General features: G+C 35.7%; 1 long non-coding RNA gene across 2 annotated transcripts in view; it reads right to left on the reverse strand.

The window, feature by feature from the left end:
• The window catches only part of LOC131040023 (uncharacterized), a 126,853-nt gene that overhangs the window by 19,752 nt on the left and 81,469 nt on the right, over nt 1–25,632 (reverse strand). For both annotated transcript variants that reach the window (XR_009358584.1, XR_009104755.2), the window contains exon 2: nt 24,654–24,747. This is a non-coding gene — a long non-coding RNA (uncharacterized LOC131040023). The remainder of the gene's footprint in view (nt 1–24,653; nt 24,748–25,632) is intronic.

A 25,632-nucleotide genomic window follows, 5' to 3' on the forward strand; every position in this document is an offset into this window, starting at 1 on the left:
CCTCCATCTCTCTAATAAGTGTCACAAACTCTGTTGTTGGCTTCAATCCTCAGCCATCTATCAGGACCCAAAGTGCTACGATTGCTATCATGATGCACCAGACAAGGGGAATGGTGACTCAGCCCTGATCTAATGCTCGTAGGTACATGTGCCCTGTATTGTCTATCCGTCGACCTAAGGCTCGCTCTTGTTGGGCAATGAGCTCTTGCTGCAACAGGATTGTTGTGGTGACTCGCTCCCCTCTGATGGGAAACCGCAAAATCCGGTAGACATCTACTAATGTCACAGTCATCTCCCCCATGGGTAGGTGAAATGACATGGTATCAACATCAAAGTGCTCCATCAGTGCCCGCAGCATGGGGGCACAGAACTAGAACTCAAGGAGCATATACGTCCACCATAAGCTAACCCTGCGCAGTAGTCGTCGCTCGGCCTATGTGATATCCTCTAATCTATCACGCAACATCTCCAATAGATACCCCGCAATGTGCTCCTGCATCTCGGGCAATCTCTGCACATGCGAACAACAAGAAAAATATTCCATCAGTTTCCTTCCTCATCATTTTCGATGGACACTAGCGCGCCCAGAAGTCGACATCGCATCTTCTGCACAACAATGTCCAGAAGGGACGCCAGCGCTCATATGGGACAAATGAGCACTGGTAGGACGACAGCACGTCCTCTGGAAGCCTACACTGCGGTCCTCCGAAAAATCCCCTAAACATGCATTAAACGATAGAAATGAGTATGACTCGAAGCGTACCTGGTCAGGTTCCTCACCTGCTCGACTGCGGTGCGAAGCTCCTCGATCATACTCGCCCTAATCTCTCGTCTGCGAGGAATTTTCGCTCTAGTTCTATACAATTCTGAGCTCAAATGCCTACAGTGAATAGTAAAAAAGGCCCTTCCATGGGCCCACTTTTGAGTATATAGACTAAATTCTCGTCCAAATTGGTTTCTGCCTTCTTTGGGTCAATTCTGGCTCGCTTTCCTTCCTATTTTCCCCACTTCACTGGGGGCAAAACATGAGGGGGCATATACTCGCCTACATCTAATTTTTCATTTCTTTCTAGAATAATGCTTCTTAATCATTCTTCTCACCTGAGTAGCTTCCTATGTTTTTCGTGTTGACATATTTGGTTATTTTGCAGCACGTTCTTTGTCTTTTCAAATGCTACATTTTCTTCACAGAAACTTGGGGACATCATTCGTGATCACGGACCTGACTCATGTGACTCTTGAAGCATCTTCGAAGTGCATTTATTGCCCTGACCGCATTTATTACGTGGCGTGAGCTTGGCAAATATGTCTTCTAAACTACTTTAGTGGGACTGATCCCTTAGGTTGATCAGCCCACTAAAGTGGGGGCAAAATGTCGTGTCCTAAATTGTACCTAGTGCATTTATGACACTAAGGCACTTAAGACTAAGGCACTTAAGATGACTAAGGCACTTAAGACGACCGCATGATCGAAATTGCAACATTTTGTCATCATAGGACCTTCATCCCAAAGATCATTGTTTAGCCCTATCAGCCCTTTGGGACCTATTCTCGACGGACGTCAACGCGACGCGGGGACGTCTGCGCGCCGCGCTAATGTCCCAGAAAACGATCGGATTTTAAAAGTGTTGGTGACTCAGATGTGCATTGACACATGTCCTTTGGCCCGCATCGTGCTGTAACGGCTCTCCACACTTGTTTCAAATTAAAAACCCTTTCCAACTTATTTGGAGGGGTTCCCACTTTGGGTTCTTGGCTCTTGATCTTTGTGTTCTCTCAAGCTCTCTCAAAAGCTCTCTTTGGCAAGCTCTTGGCTCATGCAACATCAACATCAAAAGCAAGCTATCAATACCAACATCAAGTTTCTCGACCTCATGGTGACTTCTTACCAATTTGTCTATCAAGTGGGCTTCATCACGCTCGCAGTGCCAAATATCAAGGAGGGTTTGATTTCCAAACTTACTCTCTCTATTTCACTTTCATGCAATGAGTCCTTTCCATTAATAAGTGTATTTACCAATACTCCAATATTTATTTACATGCAATAGGAATTAGATTTCTTTTTGCCTTTATTTACCAATTTGTTCCGAGTTATCTATTTTTCAATCTATACAAATTTGGTTGTCTGTGGCGGTAGAAACACCTAAGCCCCCTATACAGCCCCAACATTTTCCCCCTTTTCTGTGTGGACAAGTACAGGTTTGACCTAGCACTTGGACTTTGGGATTTATCGTTTTCTGGACATACAAACGATAGCGCAACGCGTTGGCATCTGCACACCATGCTGGCGTCCTAAAATCGAGAGCTTCCCAGGTTCCCTATTTTCTCTGTCCTTTCTGCTTCATATACCCGTTTAAGCAGTTCACATATTACTTCACCCATATTCTGTATATTCTATATTTATTCATTCGTAGTTGGTTATCTCGTTAGATAGTTAGTAGTTTAGTTAATTATGTTTATGTTATGTGTTATGTTCATAAGAACCAGGCATCTTTGTCTAGCTCTATGTTATGTCCACCTAGGACACTAGCGCATCGCGCTGCAGTCCTCAATCCACACTGCAGTCTTGGGCCCGCGCAATCATCTCAGTTACAGAACCTTGCAGAGTTTGCCAGAAGTTTGTCTCAGTTCTCTGATAGATCCAGAGCATTCCTTTTGCTCCTGGCTCAGCGTTGCGCCTGTTCGAAAAGGTAATCAAACGAATAATTTGTCCTTGGGGATTCATCTTTCCCAAGGTGGCAAATTCCCTCCATTACAGGAACTTATAAAGCTAAAGGAGGGATGTATAATAAACCAATTCGACAATCCAAGTGGATATCTAATCTCATTCTAGTAAAGAAGAATGGGCAAATAAGCTTACGTGTGGACTTTAGGAATTTTAGTGTCAAATCCCTAAAGTACAATTACCCTCTCCCTAATATAGATCATCTATTGTGAAAGGTCACTAAATCAAAATTTATGTCCATGATGGACAAGTTCCCAAATTTAACCAAGTGGTTGTCAAGGAGTTAAAACAATACAAATCTACATTCACAACTCCTTGGGACATCTATGTCCATACAAGGCTCATTTATGCTCAAGAACGCAAGATCAACCTCTTAAAGAGACATGGATATTGCATTTAGAAGCCTCATAGATGAAATTATGATTTTTTATTAGGATGACCTAATAGCTTAATCCAAACATAGGAAAGATCATTGCAAGAACTCAAATCAAATATTCAAAAGACCCCTTGAATAAGATCTTCTTTCAATGTCCAAAAGTGAATATTCAATGTAAAATAAGGAAAATCGAGATAAATTGTGTCTAAGAATGGGATAAGGATAAACAGAACGAGACTAAAAGCAATTGGCCTTCTTCCCAAGCCTAAAATAGTCAAGAGGGTGCAATCCTTATTTGGACAAATTAACTTTGTAAGAAGGTTCATACCAAACTTTGCTAAAGATACCAAAGCAATAACTAAAACATTAAAGAAAGAACAATTTCTGAGAGTGATGAAACAACCAAGGAATTTGTGAAGATCAATGAAGCCATCAAAGAGGTATCAATCTTGTTAATTCTAGACCACTCCAATCATTGTCCTATAGACCATGAAGTTGGTTAGAGGTTGTTAGAAATTAGGATCTTAGGATACTAATCATTATAAACAAGTTCATAAAGTAAATGAAATGAGAATCATACATGCATAAATGTACACATTACACAAGGTATACATGGGGAAAATCCTTTCGGGTAAAAAACCCCATAAAGCATCATTTAATTAAAACACTTACAAATATAGTCTATCATAAAATAGACACAAACCTAAGGACACTCCTCCAATACTTCCACATGGCCAATAATACCTCATATGCATAGTGATACAACTCACCATAAAGCTCCAAATTCCCACACCTCTCAAATGAGAGAGAACCTCCTTAAATATAGGAGGAAGGGTGGCTTTACTAGTCACACCTTTTCAATAACCCCCACTCATAAATAATTAATAATCTAATAATTATTAGATTATAAATATTTCAAATGGGATATGCTTATAAAGCATATAATATATAAGGTTTTATAACCTTATATTAGAACATTATATATAAATGTTATAAGGGTGTGATCCCTAATAACATTATGTTCTAACACTCCCCCTTAATGTTAATAGGGGATCACATGTGAATTTCTATAGAAGTAAAAAATGAAGTACCCCAGTAACGTAGGTCTTCTTTGACAGTGATAAATAGGGACACAAATATATGCCAACATGAAGATCATGCATTCCGGACTACATGAAAGTCATCTTGTCATAATTTATAATCCCAGTGTTTTAAAAATGATGCTATGAGGTCTTAAAAAATTATATTGGAGCCACGGTCTCCTCAAATTAGCCTCTCCCCAGGTTCATTACATAGTGCCCGTAGGACTTAATACAATGATTTTACAAGTGGAAGATTTACAAGGAGAAGAATTTACAAATGCCCATAGGACTTAAAAACATCTGCTCATGGGTCTTACGATAATGTGCCCGTAGGACTTAAAAAATAAAGGATTTAGCCACTAGGTCGTGTCATTGACATGCACACTCCCCCTCAATGGCATCACCTAAGGCCAAGCGTTATTTGAATTTGGAGCATATAATGCCTAAAGGTCTTATGCCTACTAGGTCTTAAATCTAGGATTTAGCTACTAGGCGGTGTCATGTACACTCCCCCTTAATGGCATCACCTCAAAGCCAATCACTGCATAGAGGATTTGAAAGTGATGGCTAAAATTACAATATATAGTATGTGCCCATGATCTTCAAAGTGTCTTTATTATAGAATGATTTCACTTGAGTGAGGTCCCCTTGATCTTCAAGGTGCCTTTATTATAGAATTATTTCACTTGAGTGAGGTGCCCATGATCTTCAATGTTCATTTTGATCTTTAGAAATGATATTCTCTAGAAAGAGTAAAGTAACTTCAAGTAATATGGTACTTTCATGTGTATCCAAATGGAACTCTTCCATAAATCTTCAAGGCCATATTGATTCTTTAAGAGCTACATTCATATTTTGTCCATTTGATTCAAAGACACATAGAAGATAGTCTTCTTATTAAAGCATTGCACCATCCATGTAATAGTACTTGCACCATATGTTTTGAAGGCATAACCTCGTCATAGAAGAAACAATATAGTTAGTAACATAGTAATCAACTTCATTTTTGGTGCAAAGAAAGAACATAATATTATTTTTGTCATTTGGCAAAGATCATATAATATTCCTCATAAATTTAGAATATAATCCAATGCAAGGAAATCAACATATATTTTCATGAGAATAAGCATGAATAATGAGTTGTCTTGTTTAAAAAATAGACATACTACTACATATAGTAATGATCCATAAAAAAATTAGGCAACGGGTGAGCTATCCTTTCTAGATTTGCTCCCCTGACAGTTTATAAGGGCGATAGTCACCCATCATAAATAGTATGATTGAAAAAAAATGGATCAAATATAGAATAGAATAACAAATCACTCGGATCTCCAAAAAAGGATGCTATTGAGAAATTTTTAAATTTACTTATGCATATTTACTAGCTTGTACATTTCATAAAAAAATATTTTACCCTACATTTATAAATAGATAGATGATTTCCTATTTATCATTGTGATAGTTTGATATTTAAGGAATTTGCTTATTAAACATACTATAATCAAGAATATTCCTAATGTTAACATAAGGCATATCCTCCATCAAATACCTATAAAAATTAAATTTGAGATAAATCATGATGTTCCTTCCTTTATTCCTACTAGTTCACATGTGACCTTTTGTGATGCACTTAAAGGACTAATATAAATAATAACAAGTACTTTGGGAGGGCCACTTGAAAATATGAACTAAGACTAGATGAATCAAATGTATTATTAATTCATATGGAAGGATCAACACCATTAGTTATGAAGTGCTTGTTTATTTGTTCATGTCTCACTAACAAGTTATTTATTAAAGATAGAATAAAATGATAAAAGAGACATTACTACATCCACTCATACTAAATGACTATCAAAGATATTATAAAGAACAATTATAAGGGAATTATGAAGTATCTACACTTATAAAGAACAGTTATAAGGGAATTGTGATCTAGGAAAGTACAAGTCTATACCATCTCTTATAACATTGTGAAAGAAACCCCCATTAAGACTATTCTTCATATATACATAATCTTCCATTAATCATAGACAATGTGCTTTTCTTACATTGACCACTTTTAATGATAAGATTATTTACATGTATTTGAGGTATGCAAGTTTGGTGGAGACCTTTGAAGAATGTATACATGAGTTAATTTAAGATTTCAAATTTGAGCTATATAAGCATGTGTAAGATGGTGGAGAATAGTGAAGAGCACCCACAAGAATGTTTTCCCAAGTGAAGATTATTCTTGATGTCATAAGGTATTTAAGTGCACAAGAAAAAATAAGAATACTTTAGGATGTTACTTTTCATTATAAATGAAATGATTGCCACAATAGATATTTGACTCCCTTTTGATAAAGGTGGCTTTCATGTTTATATTTCGATGAGAAGATTAAAAGTCACAATTAAAATTATTATTTGGCATTATATTAGGATATTTTATTTCTTAAATAAGAACTCATGTATTAAGAGATACAAAATTTTAATATCTCAAAATTCATTTTGAGTTTTAAATATGTTGACATAAATTTGAATTTAGTTTTCAATATATGAAATATTTCTCGTAGTTTCTTAAATGTGCATGCTACATGTCTTTTGGAATTTAATTTTATGTATATCTATAGATCAAAAACAAATAAAAAATAAAAATAAAGAGAATGAATCTTATATCTAAGCTTACGTTCATGAAGGTAAATAATACCCGATTCAAGGGGATTAACAAGGATGTCTTCATATCCTCTGAGATCATAATACGTCCTATAGAATTTTAGGGCAACCGGAAGGAATTAAAACCCTGGCACTGACTACCCGAAGAAAGGAAGGGGCTACCCAAACGCCTAACCGGAGGTGGGGAGCCCTAACTACCTGAGTGAACTACCCTCCCTACCCTAACCAACTCCTCCACCATTTCAAGGTTTGCCAATGCTCTATTTCTTTTTTTCTGCTTCGAGTCAAGTCCTATCCACACTTGAATGAAGTGCCCACATATACTTCGATAGAATCTATATTTGGGGGGAAGTTTTTCAGATAGTATAATAGGCCTCGTGATTAGCTATAAACTGATTGACCTACCCATAGCTATAGTACCCGCATGTCCAAATAAAGCCTTGCCACCTGACGTTAGCTATAAAGATTATTTCGCTTATTTACTCATATTTGGTTACTCCACCTACTAGCCTCCGTTCATATATGGTAGATGTTCATGTCATTAATAATATGTTTAAAAAAAGGAGAGTTCACAAAATTGTCAACATTATTATTTATAAGATTGAATCTAAAAAAAATTGTTCAAACACAATTGCATTCAAAATCAAAATATAACAACTTAAAAAAACAAAACTTGAAATGCTATTAGAAGTTGCTCCTCTATCTTTTACGTAGAAATTTAGAGAAAACACAATGTATATAAATAAATGCAAAACGAGTGCATTAGTAGGTAGGTCTAGGTTTATCTCATCCCAACCTTTACACGTTGAGAATGCTATAGTTTTTGGAGTGAAGGAAGGCAGCATGTTAATGAATGTTTTGTTTATGGTTTAAACTTTATTTTTAATACCTATTAATGAAACGGTTGTCAAGAGTTTCTTTTCTTTTCACTAACGGTCACCTCTATAGGACACAAAAATTATATTAAACTTGCTTTTGCAAAATACCTCCCAAGGAATTGTGAAGATGCTTGTCACGATAATATATTTTTTAAGGAAAAAAGTAATGGATCAAAGCTGATAATGTTTTAAAAATTTTAATTTTCTGATTCCCCTTCTATGTATATATTTGTGATTATGACATGAGATAGCTAAAGGCTTCTAATGTATTTTGTAATAATAGAAAATTTAATTATGATATATATAATGAATATTTCAATTCATATCAAGGTTTTGATTTTTTATTTTGGTTTTTATAATTGGATATGGCTATTAACAATTTATCTTTTAGTTACATGTTATAGGAAGGCAAATGATAAAAAGTCATAAATCTTAATATAATTGAACTAAAGCTATAAAAAAGATATTAAAAAAATCATAACAAATATTTGATATTTATTAGGAGGAGAAAAAAATTAAAGAGTTTGAGAAGATTTGGATGGTGTTTTTTTTAATTATTCGAAACAATCAAAAAATTGAATGAAGATTAAAATGTACTTTCATTTTTTTCAAAGTACCAATATAGATTTGAAATTATGTGGTACCATAATCAATCTATATGAGATGAGGTCAACTAGATATTTATCCATGATGTCTTTAAATTTTGAAAGGATATTATCTATATAAATAACTACAACTTGGAATATAATAGGAACTTTCGAATGGTTTCATGATTTTGACTATAAAAATATTGTAACCCTAAGGATAATGACATAATTTTTGTGATAATATAGTTCTTTAACAATAGAACAATTTTTGAATTAATTAGATTATGAAATTTAATACTTAAACATCATAATCACTTTATAATCAAATATTTGTCAATCACAATCTTTTCCACTATAAATATTTTAGAGAAAAAAATGAAATATTCTTGAGAAAATCACCTATTAAAAGGAATAGTTAGAATTTCCATACTTGTCCTTGATAAATTGATTTTAAAATAATAGAGATGACACACTATATGCATAGCACAAATGGCTTTGGACTATCTTCTAGTACAACCTGTAAAAATGATTAGTATAGCCTAACCTGCTCTGATACCATGTTAGAAATTAGGATCTTAGGATACTAATCATTATAAACAAGTTCATAAAGTAAATGAAATGAGAATCATACATGCATAAATGTACACATTACACAAGGTATACATGGGGAAAACCCTTTCGGGTAAAAAACCCCATAAAGCATCATTTAATTAAAACACTTACAAATATAGTCTATCATAAAATAGACATGAACCTAAGGACACTCCTCCAATACTTCCACATGGCCAGTAATACCTCATATGCATAGTGATACAACTCACCATAAAGCTCCAAATTCTCACACCTCTCAAATGAGAGAGAACCTCCTTAAATATAGGAGGAAGGGTGGCTTTACTAGTCACACCTTTTCAATAACCCCCACTCATAAATAATTAATAATCAAATAATTATTTCAAATGGGATATGCTTATAAAGCATATAATATATAAGGTTTTATAACCTTATATTAGAAAATTATATATAAATGTAAGAAGGGTGTGATCCCTAATAACATTACGTTCTAACAGAGGCCAAGGCTTAGCCAAATGAAGGGCAAATACAAATTTAGAGATTGTTAAGGTTGACATGATTAACTCTAATTATACATACCATTGTTGCCAATTAAATGATGATCCTTGGTATAAGGATATTATCTTCTACCTTTAGAACATAAAGAGTCCTTTTGCGATGAATGTGTGCTAGTAATTAAATGTTAAGACGCACTTCTAGAAACATGTGCTAATACATAATAATTTGAAGTGAAGAGATCCAAATAGACTACTCTTGTTCATTAATCAAAATAGTCCAATAAGGTGACAAATGAATGCCATCAACTTAATTGTGTGCAACAGGTCAAGGCCAATAAAACTACACACAAGATCCTCAAGGTAGCTTTTTGGTGGCCTAGTTTATTCAAGATTATGGCTATAAGAGTGAGGTGTCTCACCTATGAAAGGTTCAAATAAATTGAAGTTTCCAATTACCCTTCGTCTTACCTTTGTGTTGGTAGAGGCTCCCTTCTAGCATTATGGAATTGACTTCATAAAGGAATTACTAAGAAAAATCCATAAACGAATGCAATTCAACCCTTATGGCTTGGCATAGTAAAGCAGCAAAAGTGGAAGAGGGTTGGATTACTTTTAACGATAAGAAAGCTAAGCTTTCTAAACCCTCTTTGGACATGACTCTCCATTACCACAAGAGTAGTTTTAAGTGTAAATCTTGATGGTTTTAAGTTGGGAGAGCCTTGGCTGGAGTTTTTCTAGTCTTTCTCTAGTGTTGTTTTAGGTTGTGGGAGCCTAATTTTTAAAAGCCCATGTATTTGGTTTTGAGAGTTTCAAATCCCTAATTGCCCAATTATTTCACGTTCCTTCTTTATGACAACTGTTTGTTTGAGGGTCGTTTATGTTTTCTATGGGGTTGTTTAGTTGTAGTGATCCGTTTTGGCTTAATGTCTTGTTACTTGTCCAAACTGATCTTTTTTTGTAAAGGGTGTCGGGTCCTTTCAAAACATGTTTTTGCCTTAATCAAAAACTCTTGTGGCTACTGATTACTTCACTAAGTGGCTTGAGGCAACTCCAACTCAATGCTAAATTAAAGGTGGTGTTAGATTTCTTAATAAACAAGATCATAACTAGATTTGGTGTGCCCACAAGAATCAATATATATAAAGTCGTGTTTCATATTACATGATATTTCAGACTTATGCAATAAACATGGAAATGATGTGATCTATTCATCCCCCTATCATCTCTAAGGAAATAGACAAGTTGAGTCTAGTAATAAAATTCTCATGAAGTAATCCAAAGAATATTTAACATGAATTTGAAACATAGGATGACAAGTTAAAGTAGGCTCTATGGGATAACATAGTATCTTATAATGTTGTTATTGGTAAGAGTTTGTTTGAGTTGGTATATGGATTTCTTGTTAATATGCATTCAATTTGGGGTTACCTATGTAACAAAAATTGTAGAATGTTGATTTAACAAGAGAGAATGCAATCACTCATTGAGAAATGGAGCTAATAGAACAAGATGAAATCAAGATGATCGCACATGAAAAGATCTTGTCATAGTGTAGAACACGGGTTTACTACTAAGAGGGGGCCCAGGGGTGAATCAGTAGTAAATAAAACTTCAATCCTTTTCTAATTAATTCTTAAACTACTTAAACTTTTAAAGAGCTTCAATCTGAAAACTGAAAGAAATGCACAATAAAGGCAATGCACAAGATTTATGTGGAAACCCACAATGGGAAAACCACGGTGTATATGCTGCTAGGATCTAGTATTCTAATCCAGTCTCACAATTGAAACTTCAATTACAAAGTTTAAGGGCACCAACCCTAAGGAGTCTCCAAACCCCTACCTTAAGAGCTCCAACTCTTCTTGATCTTAACACCAACTCAGTACCAACCAAAATTACAAAAGATTACAAACTCTAAAATTTCAAATTTCTCTTTTACAACATTTGATGTATATAAACAAGTAATAACAATCTGAATATTGGCATACTTTAGATATCTATAAAAACCTCTCTGCAACTGAATGAATATTTAATATCTGCAAATATAACTTGAAATTTTTTATCTGTCATAACCTTTATCAACAATTTCTGAAATTACTTGTCTAAACAACTTGAGCAAACTTGAAAGAAACAATTAATGCACTATTATACCCGATCTGAATTAAAACAACAACAAATATTACCATTCACAGCATACTCACTGTAAATGTTTATGACAACCTTAAAACTTCAAATCGTGATATATTCTTCAAAACTCAAATCGTTCTTCCTCTTAGAATCTCCATATCTTAACGAAAAGAACTTTTAATTCTGCATCATATCGTCAAGTTCCAAAATCTTTAGAAATTAAAAATTTCTTTCGGACTGAAAAAACTTCTACAAGCTCATAATGCCTTTCAGCTCTATTATCAATGTGTCGATATCCTCTTTCACACAAATTCTTAAACAACACGAATGACAGAGAATATATAGATTGCTCAAAAATGAGCCGATTAACTGCATATAGTTTAGGAAGTTACTCTTAGTTACAACCAATCTAGCTAACTGCCAATTGTCCCACCTTCGATTCTGAAGACATCTTTTTTTAAGTAATGTTTATGTCGAAAAGAAGACAAACTTTAAAGTCTACCGAAAGACAAGCAGTATATGAATGATCAAAACTATTAGATTCACTGAAGCCATATCAGTTTTGTTTATGGTGATCGACTATAAGCATCGTTGTCATCGATAGCACTTACTACCAGTCTGAGGAATATATACAGTCAGAAGAATATACGTTGTTTGAGATTGATGACCTCCAATAAAAAAATTTGTCGGTAAAAATGCAGACCTACGAAATAGTTAAACAAGCATCTTTCGATTTTTGGATTTGTCATCATCAAGTTTATTTTTTCTTATGCAAAGGTTTCTATTTTGTCATTGCCGGATCAAGTAAAGGTTCGAGTTAATTCTTTTCTAATGTAATCACTTCTATTATTTCATATGATCGTCTTGATCATTCATGATCTGTTTTTGACATCAAAGTTTTCCGTTTATGTTCATCATATTGACATCATAACAGACCTGCAGATGAAGGCCATATCTACAAACACATTACTAGAAACACGGCATACTACAACTAACATCAATGACAAATATGCCAACACATAGAAGCAAGCAACAAAACATCAGTTTGAAAAGAAGGCACTTCAAAGAAGCTTATTGGTTGGAAATTTGATCCTCATGTAGATGTCAAATCTAAGAAAAAGGGTAAGCATGGGAAGTTTGATTCTTTACATCTTGGTTCATATGAATTTTTTGAGGAGTATGCTCACAATCTATAACATCTCAAAGATTTGGAAGGAAATTTGATGGAGTTGTACATTCACGATCACCATATTATGAATAACTTCATGTAAGTGGTCTTAGCCTACCATGTACACATTGTGCCTTTTGTGTTTGTGTTTGTGTTTGTGTTGTCTTGCATGTATCGTGTTGTTTGTCTTTACGCATTCATGATCCCTATTTGATCGTTGATAAAATGTGATTATCTTGGTCTCCTCTTTGTGTCTTTTTTTATAGTTTTCTCTTGAAGATCTAGATTCTCATTGTGTTTGTAAGAGACACATTTCCAACTAGAGCACATTCAGACACTATCAAACAATGCCAAAGTTTGCTTGATTCCTAGCTCCTATGTGCACTTAGACCTCATTTTAGTGGTCACATATAACAGATTAAAAAATCTGTGTACAATTTTCATCCCTCATGCGCCTATCAGTGTGTTAAGAGTCGCAAAGCTCTCAAAAGTTCTAAATGTGGGGTATTTTATATTCAACTTTTAAGGGTTGTGCTTTTTAAAGAGTTTCAAATAGTGTTTTTTATGACTACGTCGAACACAGAATAAAGTTGCCTAACGGTCACTTCACTCTCTCTTAATCAAAGTGTGATTGCATGCTGAGATTGCAAGAAGTTCAAACAATCAACTCCAAGGTTCCTTTATGCTATGGGCGTGACTCAGTTGGCTGATGTGATTGCTGGTAATCCAAAGGGTCTTACGTTTGCATCATTCTTTCACTTCTTTGTTGTGGCTAGAACTCCATCATCGGATATGGCAATTTTGCGATGCTGCTGCTTCGAACAGACTAAAATGAACTGAAAGTAAAAGGGAAACGGTTTAGAAGGATCTAAACCTACTCCTAAGGGAAGTGATATCAACAGTTATTGTTTCGGTAGACAAATTCCAAATAAACCAAGCTCTGCTTCTCCAAGATCAACTACAACTCCGCAAGAACCGGTGCAATCTTCTGGGGATGCTAGAGGATTTTCAAATCGAGAAAGTACATTGGAATACTCAAAAACGACGCAATCCAAATGACCATCCACAATCGAACTTAGCACAAATTTAGGGGGTTCAGGCTAACTTTACACTGCAACTTACAATCACCAAGATGCAAAAAGTATGAACCATGGAAATTTATCAAACACCACTCCATTCTCCATTGAAATCAAAGCACTATACTACTACTACTCTAAGTGAGGAAGGTGAAACCATGCAAGTCTTGAAAAAATAACTTAAGTGGACACCATCAGAGAACAATGTTTCACTATTATTATCTCAAAACTTATCGCAACAATTCATACAAGTTTCCCTCCTATTACAAATGAGGGGGGTCACCCCTTTATATAGGCCTCAGGCCATGATAACATGCAAACCCTAATTAGGGTTTCCCCAAAAGATTCTCACTCAAGATGCAACAAGGTGGGAATCAGCAATAAATAGCCCATATAGGATCAATTCCAATCCTGCCAAAAATGGCACCCATAAAGCATTAATTAACCATTATATTCAAAAAGTGCCCACTATGCAATAAATGTACCCTCATGCAAAAATCACCCATGATGCCATAAATGCACCATCATCTCCTGAACGTGACGGCTACATGGAGAAGGGATCTGCCATAATGCCATAAATGTGACGGCTGCATGCAAAGAGATGCCTCGTTAATTCAGCGTCCGTTGACTCGGCTGCTACTTGGTGAGAAAAAACCCTGGAGAGAGAAAACTTCAGGAGAGAAGAATTTGATCCATGAAGAATTTTCTTGAAGTTTCTCGAACTTTCCTTGCTCTGGAAAAGATTTTTAATGATTTTACACTATCTCCTATTTTTGAGGAATTTTCCACAAATTAGGGTTCCACGGTCTAGGAGAGAGAAAATTCCCTCATGACTCCAAGTCTACCATCATTTTCAAATTCAGATGATTCTTGATGCCCGAGAATGAATTTTTCAAATTTTTCCTTGGGGGGGGAAATTTCTTGTTCAATTCATCCTTGATTTCTTCCTTGCCTTAGAAATTGTTTTTTCCATCTTCAATTCATCCCGACATGGAATTCATGTTGTGAAGGAATTCTCCTTTGGAAAGAAATTCGTTCCTTACCCCTGAGGAAGGAAATTCTTCATGCCTTAGCCAATTTTCATGATTTCCAAGAACTATGTCCTGAAGGAAGAAATTTCAAACACTTAGTCAATTTTTCACCTTTCCTGGAATTCTGTCCTCAAGGAAGGAATTTCCGACACTTAGCCAAATTTTCACCTTTCCTGGAATTTGTACCAACATCTTGAGCATTAGCTTGAGGACCCTTCTTATTTTGGAAACAATATGTGATTTCATTTTGAGGAGGATGAGATGTGGAAGGAAGATTATGATCTTTAGATGGATTGGGATCATGACATGGAGATGAAGGGATACTTTGATCTTGACTAGGAAGGGTATCATGAGATGGAGCGGGAGGGGTGATTGGATCATAAGATGGAGGGAGAGGGTTGGATAGGGGAATCATATGATCATGAGAGGAAGTGGAGGGGATGGGATCATTAGATGGAGTAGAGGGAGATGCATCATGAGATGGAGAGGGTTCTATGCTAGCATGCTTTGGAATAATCTTTTGGTATATTTGGAGTTGTTGGGATTGTGTAATGAAGGAAGATATGGAAGCTTTGATGTGAGTAGATGGGGAAATGGGGGTATCATGAAGTGTGGAGGATTGGGATTTATTTTGAGGTGGAGGTGATTGGGGTGGATGGAGGACTTGAGGAGACTTGGCCACTTTGCTTTGAGGTGAGGATTTTGTCTCCTTTTCTAGCATGTCTTGGATAAGATTATGGATGATGGACTTGGAGGATGTGGATAATATAGATTTTGGAGGATTAGGATTACATCGAGAATTGGTATTAGATGGGGATTGGGATTGGGATTGGATGGAGGATTAGGATAATCGATTGGGGAATTAGGATTAATGATTGGAGGAATATGGAGTAAAGGATTTGGATGGGGAGGAGAGGTAATGAATGTGTTGTGAAAGGATGGGGATTGAGATATGGATGGGAGGGGAGATGAAGGTATATAGATGCAGATGAGGGATAATATAGAGATACGGAATTTTTTTGAATTTTGAACCTTGCTTCCCGAACCTTGATTTTTACGTTTTGCTTCCAACCTTGGACACATTTTGGAACAGGAAGAGAAATTCTGGAAATTTGTTCTTTGAAGAAGGAATTTTTTGTGCTCTTTAAATTCATCATGTCCGCATGGAGCTTTTCCATCAATTTTCCACAATTACTATTTTTTAGGAACTTTCCTAAAATTTAGGACCCGAGTCCAAGAGAGAGAGTTCTCTTACGAGTCCAAATCTGCAAAAAAATTGGATTCTACTAAGATTTGGTGGCTACAGATGGAAATTTCAAAAAAAATTCCAAGGGGATTTCTGCTTTCCCTTCCTCCTTGACCTTTGGATTTTCATGCCTTAAACAAGTTTTCAATTTTCCAACATAGGCGTGGAATCCACTCTTCATGGTGGAATTCATCATTTCCAAGCCTTGGAAGAATTTGGTTCTTGGAATCTTGCTTCTAGCATGGATGGAATTTTGACTCGAAGGAAGAATTCATCAAATTTCTTCACCTTCCTTGACTCCCTCTATTTGGCGCCCTCCATTAGTCTAGGGCGCTATTTCCATGTGTAGAGGAATTCACACTTTGTTTGAAATCTTCCATCACTTCCTTATTTTGGCGCCTTCACCATGCATTGGGCGGAATTTCACTGAAGGCAAGGAATTTCATCAAATGTTGAATCCTCCATGACCCCTCCATTTTGGCGCCATGCTGAGTGTTTGAGCGGAATTTCACTAGGGACGAGGAATTTCATCTTTTCATGCTTCTCCTTGATACCTTGACTTGGGCACCTGCCTTTGAACTTGGGCAATGATTCTGCATTAGTAAGGAATTTTGTGATTTTGAAGCTTTCCATGACCATCAAGTTTTGGTGCCCTGGTACCTTCCTTAGGTGCAATTCCCCCTAAGGCAAGGAATTCTTAACTTCAACATTTTTCCATGCATCATCCACTTTGGTGCCCTCCCTTGGAGCAGGGCGGAATTTTCACTAAGTGGTGGAATTCACAATTTTCCATGCTTTCCATGTCAACTTCACTTTGGCGCCCTTGGCGAAGTATGGGCGCTAAAACCACCTAAGCAAGGATTTTCACATTCTCCACGTTCTCCATGGACTCCTTTGTTTGGAGCCCTTGGCCAAACTTGGGCACTGAATTGACTTGGGGAAGGATTTTCATGATTGTTCCTCACTCTCTTCATCAGGATATATATGAAATATAACATTTAAGTATAAGTGGCATCTTCAATATGTCTTATACTTTAAGTTATATTTTATATATATTGTCACGATGTTTGAGACTGGTTTCAAGTCCCTAGGAATCATAATGCAAATTATGGATTTTGGAAGATCTTTCAAATTTATAGACTTAGTCAAATTTTAGGCCATTTTCGGATCAAGATGACATTGGTGGATTGATGTGAATTTCCAAACTTGGATGATTTTGCATGCTTTCCTCTTCTGGAGTAGGAGTTCCAAACTTAACCATTTTTTTGATCCAACTTATCTGCCTTCCAACTCTTCTGGATTTAGAAATGATCTTTAGGAATGTTCAGTCTTCAACGTCTTCAGGGATGAACCTGCCAAAATAGATTTTCCCAAATAGTAAGTGTTTCAAAATGTCAAGGTTTGGGCAAAATAGGTCAGAAAAGCACATACTAAAAATATAAACTTACTAAAAATAGAAATTACTAAAAATAGTAAGTTTCATTTTTGGCAAAATTAGACCAATCAGAGAGGCAATGAAACTTACTAAAAATAGACTCGCTAAAAATAGTAAGTTCTCAGAATTCGCTTAAATTTTACTAGGAGGTTCCTTGAAGGGTCCTGATTCTAGTTCTAAGTTCAATTTTTCCAAAACCCTAAAAGAAACCCCTAAAATCTAGGACTTAAGGCAGAAACCCTAAAATTAACAAAACAAGTCCTAGACTTCATCAAATTCACCCAAACGAAAAGCAGACTTGACCAATATGACCCCCAAACACTTGCAAACTTAGAGAGAGACTAACGTGACTGCTACAAAAAGACCCAAAAACGCAAGCCAAAAGACTGGGAGGCCCTAAAAAGTAGGGGGTCCCCATTTGCAATGGGGCAATGTGTGAAAAGGTCACAACAAGACACATTTCCAACTAGAGCACATTCAGACACTATCAAACAATGCCAATGTTTGCTTGATTCCTAGCTCCTATGTGCACTTAGACCTCATTTTAGTGGTCACATATAAGCGATTAAAAAATATGTGTACGATTTTCATCCCTCATGCGCCTATCAGTGTGTTAAGAGTTGCAAAGCTCTCAAAAGTTCTAAATGTGGGGTATTTTATACTCAACTTTTAAGGGTTGTGCTTTTTCAAGAGTTTCAAACATTACGTTACCAAGATGCCTCACATCTAAACTTTGACAACCTAATCCTTCACACTAAATTACCTTGTACAGCTAGAAGTTTTCACATTCCTTTACCCATATACCAATTCCTTGGTATCCTCAATCACTAAATTTCCACATTTCATTCTATACATTTTTATTAGATTCAAATATGTAGAGATATCTCTAAAGTGTTGCATCTAACATGAGTTACGAGTCAACCCAATCCATGACATCTTTTTCTGTTTTTTCACATTAGGATTGTGGGTTTGGATGTGTCCTTATTTAGGCACATAGTAAGGGGTATCTTTGACTCTCGATTCTTGACTCCTTGTTGGTAAACAAATTTGTCATTGTGATTTTCTCTCAAAAAATGACCCTATTTGCCCAAAGAGCTTTGACAACTGTGTCAATAGTTGGAGAGAATGTTGTGAAATTGCAATCTTCCTTTGTGTTTGAGAGGAGCATCTCCCTCGTATGATACGAGTTTTCATGGTTTTTATGTACTTTTAACCTGAAACTACAAAAAGGGGAAAAGACAAAAGAAACGAAAAAAATGGATAACAGAAGCCCTAATAGAAGACATAGAATGCCAAATAAGACTTCATGAATGATAACAGATTACAGGGAATTTAAGCACAAAATAAGTTTTGATATGCAATGCTAATGAAGAAAGGAAAATATATTTCAATATATGAAGAAACAAGTTACGTGGCACATTTTAACCAAGATACTAGGGTTTGATTGTGTTTCATCAATTACATATATCTTTGAATTAAAAACCAATAGATCACACAAATACATAAAGGGATTAACAACTTAACATACGAGAAATCGATAATCATAACATAGAAACACATTCAAGATATACAAATTCAATGCATTCTTTATTATTTTTTGAAAGTGTACAAGTTCAAAAGCCCTTAAGTGCAAAGTGTGAATATTAAAGTTCTCAAAAAATTTCTCTACAAAATTCTCCAAAGGTTTCCCCTATATAAGAATCCACCTTTTACATTACAAATAGCCTTGTATTTATAGGTCTCACAAAATAACTAATTCATAACCATTTTTCCATAAATACTTGGGATAACTACCTAAGATAATCACATAGGATAAGTACCGAAGATAACCACTTAGGATAACTACCTAAGTTATTACTTCTAGAAACTACTTTTGAAATGCAATAGCTTTGAGAATAATAAACCTTAGTGGTTAGGATTTATATCACTTGACTAGAAACAAGGCCCATTTAATAACTTGTGATTACAATGGGTGACATAAGTCACTTTCACAAAGACAACATCAAACTTGTTATTTTAATGAAAAACCAAAACATGAGTTACGTTGAGGTACTTCTACATCTTCACATGCTTCATTTGAATTTGTAATCATTTCACCATTTATCCCACAGCTTGGTATCTTGATTGTGGGCAATGAGAGGTATTTGTTCACCAACAACTTTCCTTTAAGGACACACACTCCAATTAAATTAGCTAGACATTCTTCATTGCCACCTTGTGTATCTGTCAATTGCCTTTGTAAAGCTTTTGCCATTGTAAAATATATTGCATGTCACTTGCACTGCTTTGGAATCCTTGCATCTATAGGTTGATAGCTGATTCATAAGTACCATTCTCACAAGTGAAGATGAATGTTCCATATTAAAACCCAATTTTTTGACAAGATAATCCACAATTTTATTTCGACCATCCAAAATTGTACCACCCACCAAGAGTGCATCATTAGTATTAATAGGATCACCTTCTAGATAAGATGATGTTTGAATGTTAATCATGCCTTTGTTATATTATACTACCTATATCTACAATCTTGTATTCCACAACCATAGGTAGATCTGAGTAGATGAGGGTTCTCTTTTAGTGAATAGGTTCATGTAGTGTACATTAATTCCCAATGATATCTATTCCCTTTATTTTAATAATTGTTGCTTCCGCTAGCTTGTCAACTGAAGCTTTTCCTTCAAAAATAACATTTGCACTTCCAATGTCATATAATTTGAGATGATATGTCTGAGGATTGATAAAAAATATTTATGGCTTTGTGTCCCTAAGTACTAGATTGTGGCAAAATCCATCATCTTTAGAAGCAGAATAACACATGCAATTCTGTAATATCCCCAATAATTTTTTTTTTGATTTAGCAATAAGATTTACAAAGCAAACATAGTAACTCGTTAAGGTTAGAGAAATAATCCAAAATAACTGGAAGGAACCCTTCCACCTTTTGTTCACCGAGAGCCCAATCTGGGAAGGTGAGAACATATTGTGTTCTGGGGATTGTTAGCACCATAAACCAACTGAAAATCTTAATACAATAATGGGCGGCAAGCCAACCCCTTCCGCTTATCCAGCAGGTAAACTAGAAACTTGGCGGTAAACCAGCCAAGAGAACAACTCACCAAGACACAAATCACTCAACCACAATGTTTCAGCGGGAGGACTGAATCAAACAAAAGTTCAACTCCACCGCTTATTCAGCGGGAGGACCATTACAATCATGAAATCACTCAACCACTTACTCAGAGGGAGGACTGAACTTCATAACTGAATTACAGAACAAGAAGGCGGCTAAACCAGCCTCTTCCACTTATGCAGTGGGCAAGCAACCTCCAGAAATGGTTAGTAGTACTACTACTTAACCTTACAATTTAGAAAGAGAAGATTAGAGATGATATCCAATGCAGATTACAGCAAGAAACAACTAACAAATTAACTCAAATCGTGCTACCGCTGCTGTACCAAAAATCTAAAGTCAAACAAGCATAACTAGTCTCAACCGGCAACACCAAAATGATCGTAACCCACTTAAATGAAGTCGGCAACGCACCAAATCAAATGCGAATGAAAGATATAACCTGGACGATGAAACATGAACACAAAACCTGCAGTCCAATCGCCTCAAAACAGCAGCACGCATCCCAATGCACCCCTAGAATGGTACAGCCCGGCTGAAAGGTACGATTTGCAACTAAAAATCCAATTCTTCAAATCAACGGCTATAAAATTGCAAACTATATTGCCTCCATGCCACGTTTTGATAGAGCCAATACTCAGAATGAAGGAATCACTTGGTCAAGAGGTATGAGCAAAATATGGTTTCAGCAACTCCACGACCAGCAGCAAGAAAACACTCCAAAATCCACACAAAACACTTCACACTCAGCAAAACGCTCTCTAACAGCACTGGAAATACAAGAACACAGCTAGGTACTCTCTTCCAAGTACGAAACTGAGACTTAGCTAGGAAGCCACACTTCGAAGCTCAGATTTTCAATCACCAAACTGACAACATAACAATGCAATTTCATAAGATACCAAATGAGAGGCGAAGAACCTGTATTTATAGATTTTTCCCTCTGAAATTCAAATGCAAATGGCACCCAAAACAATTGAAATTCAATTTCATTTCATGTCATAGCCTCCCCTAGACATGGCGTTAATTTTCCCAAACTCCCTAGGCAAAGTTCGAACTTTTTCCTAGGTGACAACTTTGCGATATAAAATAATATAAACGTGAAATATTTTATCTTTCTTAACGCCACCTTCTTAATGCCACTGACTTAAGAAAATAACAATATTGCTGGCAGATAGATATTTTTGCTAAGTTGCTCCATAACACAATTAATCAGTAATAAAAATAATTAAATATCAAATCTTAGGATAAGGAATTAATATTTAATTAAATAACTTATAACTCCAATACTGATTAATACCAAAATCAAGGATGAAGTTGTGCAATGAAGACCACTGAACTGTGCTGAGTCAGGACCTTGTCCACAACTGCTAAAAATAGAAATGCTCAACACAGCCACTTACTAAAAATAGTAAGTCAAGAAATACTGCTACGAAAAATATAATCTTCGCACCCAGAGAAAGAGCTTGGAAAGCTCAATAGAACTGCATCAACCAAACAGCCAAACCCTAACTTACTAAAAATAGTAAGTTCTGACTTCACCAAAGAATCAAATGCATGTTATGCCACCCTGGAGTTCATGGAAAACCCAAAAGGAAACCACAAGCAGAGCTGAAGAATTCCCTCCTGACAAACCCTGAAAAGCTCATGCAGAACTCCACAAAAGTTGGAAACCCTAATTATCCTTTCCAAATAGCCTATGGGTCTCCAGAATAGGCCAATGGACCACTGAATGCACATCACTGAGAAAGGGACATTACAAATTCTTTAATGTTGCACATTGGGATGATCCATTTGGTACACTATTGGTCATTCATGGCTTCTAAATCATTTTCCTTACAAGACCTTTATAATGGCTAATGTCTCACCATATCCAATTATCTATTCAACCTTGTAACTCATAGCTTGCTTAAGTTTTCAGCTATTTCCACAAAAGGATGTCACAATAATTTGTCCAACATCAGTAAAATTTCCATCAACAATAAGAGCATATATTCTCTTATCATCAAGATTATTTCTCTTGTCATCACGGATCTTTATCCTCCACACATTAGATGGACATTCACAACCTATTTGAAGTTCCCATTCATTTAATGAGATAACATCTCTTTGAGGGTTGTCCACTACATAACCCTAAATATTCAAAAGCTTTTTCAATAGGTGCATTTTGTGCATATGCTTGTCTGTCCTTCCAAATTAGAGTGCTACCATTTCCTGAAATCTTCAAAGGTTTTTACAACAGATGTGCATGCCTGAGAATTCTGGTCTTTGCAACCAACTCGACCACATCCCCACCTGTCACATTTGCTTGAATGTCTCCGAGGTGTATTTAAAAAATCCATTTTGCACATATCTCGCAATCATTTCATTTCATCGATTTAGATGGCATCTTTGCAAGGCATTATGTAGACACTTCGGCTGCATTGTCTATGACCCTACATTATGCATGCACATTCTCGAGGGGTTTTAATGGATGTCCATAGCCTGACCATATTTGGCACAGACAAGGAGGCGACTGGCAATATTGTTGAATCGGCCTTAAAGGTCTGCTGATTGCATTTCCTTCGAAGTTTTTATAGCCTTTTCAACCAATCTATTTGTCTATATTCCTGCAACTATGAATTTTTCTTTCAAGGCATTTCAAAAAACAGTTCGCATTGTCTATCTACACTTTCATGTTGCACATGCATGTCGACCAAGGCATTCCAACCATAATATATTAATATCTAACAAAAATTCTAACTTCTATTATACTTTGTTGGACGTCCATAGCACATTTGAAAGCTCTTGTATTATAAAAGGTTGCAAAGATTGCAGAATTTGGCTTCATGCATGTCATTGCATTTGCTTGAAAGTTTCTAAAATGTTTTGAACAAATCGATTTGGACGGTAACCTGCAAATCTTGTAACAATGGCAAACATGAGGCCTGGCATATCCTACACAGTGAGCATGAAAAAGCTTCTCACTTGCTTTGATCTCAGTAGTCAGAAGTAAGATTTTTGAGATCGTTTGGTTTCCAAGTTTTCATCTCTATTGTTGCAATAGAATTCTATGGATGTTCAGAGAATAGTACCTCAAACATAAACCTCCCATGTACTTGGAATAAGACGAGATCAGCCACGTGTTCATTATCAAAGCTGTCTGCTGCTGCTTGTGTGTAGGCCATCCCTTGTTCGTTCTGCAAAATATTTTTTGACTCTCCAATATTTTCAAAAGCTGTACTCTAACCAAAAGAAGAGTGTAGATAATTGTTGCTTGCAACTTCTGTACCACACAAGATTGACTCTGAGCTCCCAAAGAGAGTCCAATACCAATTATTTTAACTTTTCCTGTAGCATCTAGAAGACAGTCGAGCAGATAATCCTGAAGAACAGTTCAACATCATGCGAGATGTTTCCATTTGGATATGTTATGTTAAGAAAACACTTCCTGCATTTGTTGTTCAGCATGTTGCTAGATGAACATAATACATCATTGACATTATTTTTCTTTTACCAAACTCCACAGTAATTAGCATATTATGTGTCTGAAAATAACTGTGTAATTTTACAATGACTTACTGTGATCAAAAGTGTTGAGGCAAAATAAACTTACACTGTTATTTTCAAAAACATGCTGCACAAATATATATAAGTTTACTCAAACACTAAATTACTACTTACGGAAAAAATATTTTCAGCAAGTCTAAAAGGTTAGTGACAGAACACGTGTCTGGTAGAGAAGAAATATTAATTATCTCCAAATCGAGAAGAAATGTATAGCTTAATGCAGTATTGTGCTAAGAAGCCCTTGTATGTTTCAATGATCTTATCTGTGTTGAAAAAGAAAACCATAAAACATGATGGTAGAAACTCAAACCACTTGAAATTGCAATAAAATAAGAATGTGTCTATAGACTTATACATACACACAGTACCATTGACACATTCAACAATTCCTTTCCACAGAATGGACTTATTTTACAATTTAATATATCTACACTAGAAGACTGCAATAGTTTCCTGTTTGATCAAAAGAACCACCAACGTAGGTATCATTCATCATAGAGGCCTAAAGAGCTTACCTGATTGAGAAAACAATGAACTAGAAAATCATTGCAAGTAATCCAGCCCACCACTCTCAGCTCCAAACGTGAGTTCGTTACAAATACTCAAAATCTGTTGACAGCAATATTAATTAATACAATCATAATGGCATCTAAACTCTCAGATGGCTGCAACACAACATTTGTGAAACATGTTGGCTCATTATCTTTCCATTCAGTATAAAATAGTGTAACTATAGTGCTTTTAAGATAATGTATCTGGGTTCTGGAACATCCACTATTGATTTTCCTTGCACATTAGGATCATAATTGCCTGAAGAGAAAACATTATGACTTATTTTCCAGCATTCAACCTATTTGATCAAAGGCATCTGTCAATTTGATAAGTGTCCAAATTATGTTCAAGAAAATGTTCGAAGTTTCTTGCACTAACCAATCTTTTAAATACCATGACGGGAAAGTTATAGTCATTCTTGCATTTTATACTTATTATAGGCCTACATGAAGTTATTTTTTATAACAAAAATGTATCTTTGCTTCAACAGACTTAGCCAAGAATCCAGGCTTTGGAATTATAGATTTAAAAACCCATAAGCTTGATTATCTTACCAATTGGTTGTTTTCTTAATGGTATAACTTATAATATATAAAACAAAAATGCCTACCCCTAGAGCTTTACCTAGATGCAAGGTGTATCAAACAAGAGCTTAAGAAACATCTATTTTTCATCTCCTACTAACTTTTGGAAAACAAATCTTGTTCATTTTTCTATGAAGATTATACATATCGACTACAAAGATTATCAGATTATAAATATGTATAATCTTTTGGAAAACAAATCTTGTTCATTTTTCTATCAAGATTAAATATGCTGATATTGGCAAGCCTGAGTCCGGGCCCCTAAGACTCACCCAGGGTCACTCGGTTCAAGACTTGCCGAGTCCTGGCAAGTCCAGGCGAGTCCTAGAACTCTAATAAAATGTTTATCTAGGTTTTG

Source organism: Cryptomeria japonica, chromosome 7 (assembly GCF_030272615.1).
Source record: "Cryptomeria japonica chromosome 7, Sugi_1.0, whole genome shotgun sequence".
Classification (NCBI taxonomy): Eukaryota; Viridiplantae; Streptophyta; class Pinopsida; order Cupressales; family Cupressaceae; genus Cryptomeria; species Cryptomeria japonica.